Source organism: Delphinus delphis, chromosome 2, assembly GCF_949987515.2.
Source record: "Delphinus delphis chromosome 2, mDelDel1.2, whole genome shotgun sequence".
Lineage (NCBI taxonomy): Eukaryota > Metazoa > Chordata > Mammalia > Artiodactyla > Delphinidae > Delphinus > Delphinus delphis.
In genome coordinates, this window is record NC_082684.1 from 98,874,997 (window position 1) to 98,883,520 (window position 8,524).

The 8,524-nt window shown below is 38.5% G+C and overlaps 1 pseudogene; it reads left to right on the forward strand.

Annotated features, from left to right (window-relative positions):
- The first annotated feature begins 377 nt into the window (after positions 1-377).
- On the forward strand, positions 378-2,243 carry LOC132418565 (eIF-2-alpha kinase GCN2 pseudogene; annotated as a pseudogene).
- Positions 2,244-8,524: the final 6,281 nt, after the last annotated feature.

The following is an 8,524-nucleotide window of genomic DNA, read 5'->3' on the forward strand; positions in this document are numbered from 1 at the left end:
CACAGAAGGTTTTTCTCCCATGGATAATTCTATAACCTGTTTATTCTATATATTCATTTTTTGTTTCATACCTTTCAACTTAGAGTTGTTATAAACTTGACAGTAGTATTTCTGCTACTATTATACCAGTGAACCAAATGTGGGGAAAAAGTTTCTGCTCAGCAAAGGAAACCATCAACAAAATGAAAACGCAACCTATGGAATGGGAGAACATATTTCAAACTACATAACTGTTGCGAGATTAATATCCAAAATATACAAGGAACTCGTACAACTTAATAGCAAAAAACTTACAAACAACCCAATTAAAATATGGGCAAAAGATTGGAATAGAGTTTTTCCAGAGAAGACATACGAATGGCTAACAGGCACATAAAATGGGGCTTAACATCACTAATCATCAGAGAAATGCAAATCAAAACTGCAATATTACCTCACACCACTTAGGAGGACTATTAATGAAAAGGCAAGTGATAATAGGTGTTGGCAAGGATGTGGAGAAAAGGGAATCTTCTGTCCTCAACCTGGAAGAACCTGTTATAATAAGCTCTTGTGACCTCCTTGTTGTAAGTGCTGGCCAGATGTCCATGACCAGGGCCATCAACCGAGCCCAGAAACTCTGGTCAGCAAGAATCACAGCAGAAATCATGTATGACTTGTCACAATCCCAAGAGGAATTACAGGAGTACTGCAGACATGATGAACTCACCTATGTGACCCTTGTCTCAGATAAAGAAGGAAGCCATGTCAAGGTTAAATCTTTTGAGAAGGAATGGCTAACAGAGAAGTGAGTGCTGGAGTCCAATCTCGTGGTCCATGTTGGGCAGAAACTGAGAACTAAAGTCAGTGATGAAAGTGTTACTAAACTTAGATTTGGCTGCTTGGTGCTTGAAAGCCAATACTCAAGAGACAAGTATTGGTAGAAAGGAAAGGTTGCTTTATTTAGGAGGCCAGCAATCCTGGGAAGAAGGTGGACTCATGTCCCAAAGAACCAACTCCCAACTGCCAATCAAGGGGCATGAGATTTTAAAGGGAAGTTTCAGGAGTTATAAGTGGAGGGAGTGGGCTACATGCAGAACAGCACAGTCAACTCTGACAATCAACTTGAATTTGGTCATGTGGTGGTCTGATCAGTGTCATCTTGACGGTTTTAAGTACAGTTAACCTTCAGTTCCAGGGTCTGTTTGTTCCCATTTCCTTGAGGCCAGTTCTTGGAATTGTGTAAGATGGAGCAGTTTATGTCATGGCTACAGTCTTGTCATCATTGCAGTTAACTTCTTCCACCTGGTTGGGGTTTCTGTATCTGCAAAACAGCTCAAAGTACATGGCTCAGAATATTAGCTATAGCCCTTGAGGAGGAACTAGAGGTCCTTGACTTTGTTTAATGACTAAACTATTATTATTTTGTCTTATTTGACTGCTTTTCTTTGCTTCTGCATTTTTCTCACTTCTCTGATTAAATTAATTCTTTGGCTAAAGTTTTTCTACAGACAAGAGGCAAGTGGAGGACGTGGGGGGCAGGTATCACAGGAAGGCCCCTTGGGTCCTGCTCAATTACAAAAGGACTATCAGAGAAATTTCTGAAAATCTTGCAGTACAAAATCTGAAGGGGTCATTTTCACATGCTTCAAGTTTGTTGAAATCCATGAAGCAACATTTGTTCATATTGTGAGTGTGATAGTCCCAGGGAAGCTGTCAGCCAACACTAGGGGATGGTATGAAACTCAGATAAAAACACTTCGTACCTGCCTTGCCAACTTACATCAGAAAAGCAGTGAAATTGAAATTTTGGCTGTGGATCTACCCAAAGAAACAATCTTACAGTTTTTTTTTTTTGTTTTTTTTTTTTGCTGTACGTGGGCCTCTCACTGTTGTGGCCTCTCCTGTTGCGGAGCACAGGCTCCGGACGCGCAGGCTCAGCGGCCATGGCTCACGGGCCCAGCTGCTCCGCGGCATGTGGGATCTTCCCGGACCGGGGCACGAACCCACGTCCCCTGCATCGGCAGGCGGACTCTCAACCACTGCGCCACCAGGGAAGCCCTATCTTACAGTTTTTATCATTAGAGTGGGATGCTGATGAACAGGCATTTAACACAACTGTGAAGTAGCTGCTGTCATGCTTGTCAAAATAAAGATACCTCAAATTAGTCTGTGATGAAATTTATAACATCAAAGTTGAAAAAAAGGTGTCTGTGCTATTCCTGTATAGCTACAGCAATGAATACTACAGAAACTTATTTTAATTCTCAAGAATGATCATTACACTGTTCAAAAAGACAGGAGCTTATACTATATAGTGTTGTACATTCATTGTAATTTAAAATTAACTTTACATTCTAAGAGGCTGTCCTACAAAGTAAGTTGTAAGTTTTTCATGTGTAATATATTATAAATTTATCTTTCTGAACACAATAAATGCTTTCATATTTAAAAAAGGGAACTCTTATGCACACATGATGGGAATGTAAACTGCTACAGCCACAGTGGAAAACAGTTTTTGAGGTTCCTCAAAAAATTAAAATAGAACTACCATATGATCTAGCAATCCCACGTCTGAGTATATATCCGAAGGAAACAAAACCATTATCTCAAAGAGATAGCTGTACTCCCATGTTCATTGCAGCATTATTCACAATAACCAAGGTATGAAAACAACCTATGTGTCTGTCAGTGGAAGAATAATCAAGAAATTATTAGATACACTTACAGACACACACACACACACACACACACACAGAGGAATATTACTCAGCCTTAAAAAAAAAAGGAAATCCTGTCATTTTCGACAATGTGGATAACCTGGAAGGCATTATGCTAAATGAAATAAGCCAGACAAAGACAAACACTGTATGGTATTGAAATGGAGCAGGACCCTGTGGTATATGCCCGCCATGTCCTCAGCCTGCCTTTTGTCTGTGGAAAAACTTTAGCCAAAGAATAAGTTTAATCAGAGAAGTGAGAAAATGCAGAAACAAAGGACAAGAGTCAAAGGAGACCAAATAATAATAGTTTAGTCATTAAGCATAGTCAAGGACCTTTAGTTCCTTCTCAAGAACTATAGATAATATTCTGAGCCATATCCTGTGAGCTGTCTTATAGATACTGAAACCCACACCAGGTGAAGTTAACTTCGTGATGACCAGACTGTAGCCACGACATAAGCTGCCACAATTCCGAGAACTGGCCTCAAGGAATGGAAACAAACCTACCCTGGAGATAAAGATTAATTGTACTTAAAACAATCAAGATGATGCTGATCAGACCACCGATGACCAATTTCAAGATGACTGTCAGAGCTGACTGTGCTATTTCTGCATGTAGCCCCCTCCCTCTGTCTATAAAAGCTCTTCCCCCTGATTTTCAGTGGGGGTGAATAGGCCTATGGACAGGCATCCGCCCTCCCCCACACTTGCTAGCATCCAAAATAAAGCAAACTTTCCTTTCCACCAAACTTGCCTCTTTATTGGTTTTTAATATTTATTTATTTTATTTATTTTTGGCTGTGTTGGGTCTTAGTCGCGGCACGCAGGATCTCCACTGCCGTGCACAGGCTTCTCTCTCTCTAGTTGTGGTGCGCGGGCTTAGTTGCCCCGCGGCATGTGGGATCTTAGTTCCCCGACCAGGGACCGAACCTGCATCCCCTGTATTGGAAGGCAGATTCTTTACCACTGGGCCACCAGGGAAGTCCCTTTATTGGCTTTTGAGTGGTCAGCAGCCAGACCCCACTTTCGGTTACAGTATCACTTAGATGGGGAATCTAAAACAAAAGTTGAACACATAGAAACAGAGTAGAAAAGTGGTTTCCAGGGAATGCAGATGGGGGAAGTAAGAGGTTGGTAAAAAGGAAAAAGTCAGTTATGAGATGAATAAGGACTGAGGATCTAATGTATAACATGGTGACTATGAGTTGATAACACTGTTTTGTATAACTGAAATTTGCTAAGAGAGTAAAACTGAAATGTTCTCACCACAAAAAGAAAAAAGGCAAATATGTTAGGTGATGGATATGTTAATTAACTTGACTGGGGGGAGGGGAATCCTTTCACAACGTAGATGTATATCAACTCATCATGTTGCACACTTTAATTATCTTACAATTTTATTTGTCATTTATACCTCAATAAAGCAGAAAAAATAAGTACCCATGTGCACTCCTAAGTTTTCCCTTAGGTCTCCTTGTGAGAATCACTAAATTATTTAGTTACCTCTTAACTGTGCTTTTCTTCCTTCTAAATTAGGAGTCTTTAAATAAATTTGTCAGAAAGATTGTTTAAATAAATCTTGTTCTATACAAAATTAGCTTTAAGGAGTTGACAGGATTGATTCAGGGGACAGAAAATTCTGATAAGAATTGGATGTTAGATTACAGACAGGGTCCAGGGGTGCTAAGAAATGGTCAGAAACAGGGGAACAAAGTAGCAAACAAAGAAAGCCCTCAGACCAGGGTAGGTAGTATACCAGGGCATTTGTGCTTTTTTCGTTCCAAAGGGAACTTCTGAGAACAAAATATGCAGGCTTGTAATTTTTATTGTTTTCCTAATGATAAAAACTCTTTATTTTATTTTTCTTTAACAAGTCACCCTCATCATTCAGCTTGAGGTTCTTCACTGAGAAGCTAGTCCATAATGCAGATTCAATTTTCAGACAAAATTTCCTGAGGCAGTGTATATATTTTATTTTAGACCAAACAATGGGTAACATACTAAGGTCCTCCACCCCACTAATACTGTGATTCTACTAACAAAAACTATTAAATATTAGGCCTGTTTTTTCTTTAAAACTTTACTTTTGTTTTTCATTTGATCCTATTTCCAAAAGTTTTTGGCTACACATAATTTTACTAAGGTATTTGTATTGGACTCAATGTAATATCATTTTAACCAAAAACGTCCCTTTTGTCTTTGAATTGGTACCATATTTGTATTTTAGAAACATTTAGTTTCCTAGCACCCAGTGATTTAAAAAAATAAATGGCTTAGGACAAAAACTTTCACAAATCATTTATCTAAAACTACCACTGACCCTTGAACAACGCCAGGGTTAGAGGTGCCCATTCCTAAACAGTCTGAAATCGGCGCTCCGTATTCATGGTTCTGCATCCAAAGATTCAACCAACCTTAGATCATGTAGTAACATAGTACGCAGTTATTGAAAAAAAAATCTGCATATAAGTGGACTTGTGCAGTTCAAACCCATGTTGTTCAAGGGTCAATTGTACTTGCTTATATAAGTTGCAATTTCCTAAGAATCCCCTCTCCTGTTTGGGGCAATGGACAGTGTGTGTGTGTGTGTGTTTTTGTGTGTGTGTGTGTGTGTGTGTGTGTGTGTGTGCGCGCGCGCGCATGCGTGTGTTTAAACCAGCATTCTCATTTATCTTGTTAAAAGCTTAAAGCAACAACAAAGAAGAATACCGAACTTATTCATTTCATTAAAAGTCACAACCTTTTCTTGGTTAATTGATGGTCTTTTTCCCCCTGTTATTAATTCAATATTCTGTATTGTATTATTTTTCCCTAGAAAGCTTATAATTCAATGCATCATGTTTTCATTATTACTTTTCTATATTTTTATGTAGTTGTTTAATAAAGGTCTTCAAAAAACACAAGTTGGATTTTTTCAGATTTATTTTTCTCCTGGTTTTTTTTTTTTTTTTTTGGTATGGAAAATTTCAAACACAAAGTCAAGGGAATGGAATGATTCACTGCCATGTACTATTATCCAGCTTTAACAATTATAAACACATGGTCAGTCTTGCCACATTTTGTATATTTTTGCTTCAGTCAGCTTGTTTTTTTCTTGCATTTCCTTAAGATACTCAGACTTTATCTACTATTGTATATAATGTTTTACCTTATTTTTCTGTACCGTCTTGACCATGTTTCTCAAATACTGTAAATTTACTTTTAGTAGTACCTAAAGCCTTGTCTTGTCTCCTCAGGCATCATTCACACTAGATGATAAACATATGGATGTGTATTCTGGTACTCACGTGTCGACAATGAGGCATTTTTAATTTGAGTCTACCTGGATTACAAAGAGTGAAAAACTGGCTAAACCAGTTTGACAAACACAGGAAATGTGACCAAAAATAGTACATTTTTCAAGTTTCGTGAAGGTTGAAACTGACAATTTAAAATTTCTGAACATTGACTAAACCATCAACTCTATTTCCTGGTGTTTTTCTTTCTTTGTATATGAGGAAAATTGAAGCAAAGAGTCAAAATATCATGGACTGTGGGAGGGAGATTGGCTTCCTTCATTTTTCTTAGTTCTTACTTTCTTATTCTTTCAATTGTCCAAAGTAACTTGGGGATTTAGTAATTTATTAAGGATCTGCCATATCAGCATCATATGTCACTTAATTCATTTTCTACAATGAATTAATATTATTGATGCCATATTGATTACTTTAAACCATGTAATAGAAAAATTGAGCAAATTTAAAAGAGTAACATATCTAGATATATGTTAAATGCTTTCTTATGCACTTTAATATTGTTAACCTGTGTTTATCTAAATTTTTCTTTCACCTTTATCACATTCCTGAGTCTCTCTTTTTTGAGACGTTTGAAAATAACAGTGCTAGGCACACAGCAAAATTGTGAGGAAGGTACAGAGATTTCCCATATACCCCCTGCCCCTCTCCAAATAGCCACTCCATAAATGTTACCAAACCAAACTTGGGTCCACTCATCTATGGACATTTGCATTTCTTTGATGACATGTTTTGAGGAACATCTTTTCATACGCATATTTCCCATCTGTATATCTTCTCTACTCTAAGTACCTCATATAAGTGGAATGCCAACAAACACATGAAACACTTCTCATATAAGAAGACACAGTATAAGTCTTCTTGTGACTGGCTTATTTCACTTAGCATAATGTTCCCAAGGTTTATCCATGTTATACAATATTGCAGAATTTCCTTCCTTTTTAAGGCTAAATAATATTCCATTACGTATATACCACATTTTTCTTATCTTTTCATCTGTGGATGAATATTTCAGTTGCATCCACATTTTAGCTGTTGTGAATAATGCTGCTGTGATTGTGGGTATATAAATATCCCTTTGAGACCCTGCTTTCAATTCTTTTGGTTATATCCCCAGAAGTGGAATTTGCTGGATCCTATGGTATTTCTATTTTTAAGTTCCTGAGGAACTGTCATACTGGTTTCTACAGTGGCCGTAACATTTTCTATCCCCACCAACAGGGCATAAGGGGTCCAATTTCTCCACATCTGGACCAACACTTATTATTTTGTTTTTTTGATAGTAGTCATCCTGATGGGTGTGAGATGGTATTTCATTGTAGCTTATTTTTTAAACGTCTTTATCGGAGTATAATTGATTTACAATTGTGTGTTAGTTTCTGCTGTATAACAAAGTGAATCAGCTATACATATACATATATGCCCATATCTCCTCCCTCTTGCATCTCCCTCCCACACTTCCTATCCCATCCCTCTAGGTGGTCACAAAGCACCGAGCTGATCTCCCTGTGCTATGCGGCTGCTTCCCACTAGCTATCTATTTTACATTTGGCAGTGTATATATGTCCATGCCACTTTCTCACTTTGTCCCAACTTACCCTTCCCCCTCCACATGTCCTCAAGTCCATTCTCTACGTCTGCATCTTTGTTCCTGTCCTGCGCCTAGGTTCTTCAGAACTTTTTTTTTCTTTAGATTCCATATATATATGTTAGCATACGGTACTCGTTTTTCTGTTTCTGACTTACTTCACTCCGTATGACAGTCTCTGGGTCCATCCACCTCAATACAAATAACTCAATTTCATTTCTTTTTATGGCTAAGTAATATTCCATTGTATATATGTGCCACATCTTCTTTACCCATTCATCTGTCGATGGACACTTAGGTTGCTTCCATGTCCTTGATATTGTAAATAGAGCTGCAATGAACATTGTGGTACATGACTCTTTTTGAATTATGGTTTTCTCAGGATATATGCCCAGTAGTGGGATTGCTGGGTTGTATGGTAGTTCTATTTTTAGTTTTTTAAGGAACCTCCATACTGTTCTCCGTAGTGGCTGTATCAATTTACATTCCCACCAAGAGGGTTCCCTTTTTTCCACACCCTCTCCAGCATTTGTTTGTAGATTTTTTTTTTTTTTTTTTTTTTTTTTTGCGGTGTGCGGGCCTCTCACTGTTGTGGCCTTTCCCGTTGCAGAGCACAGGCTCCAGACACGCAGGCTCAGCGGCCATGGCTCACAGGCCCAGCCGCTCTGCGGCATGTGGGATCTTCCTGGACCGGGGCACAAACCCGTGTCCCCTGCATCGGCAGGCGGACTCTCAACCACTGCGCCACCAGGGAAGCCCCTGTAGATTTTTTGATAATGGCCATTCTGACCAGTGTGAGGTGATACCTCATTGCAGTTTTGATTTGCATTTCTCTAATGATTAGTGATGTTGAGCATCCTTTCTTGTGTTTGTTGGCAATCTGTATATCTTCTTTGGAGAAATATCTATTGAGGCCTTCTGCCCATTTTTGGATTGGGTTT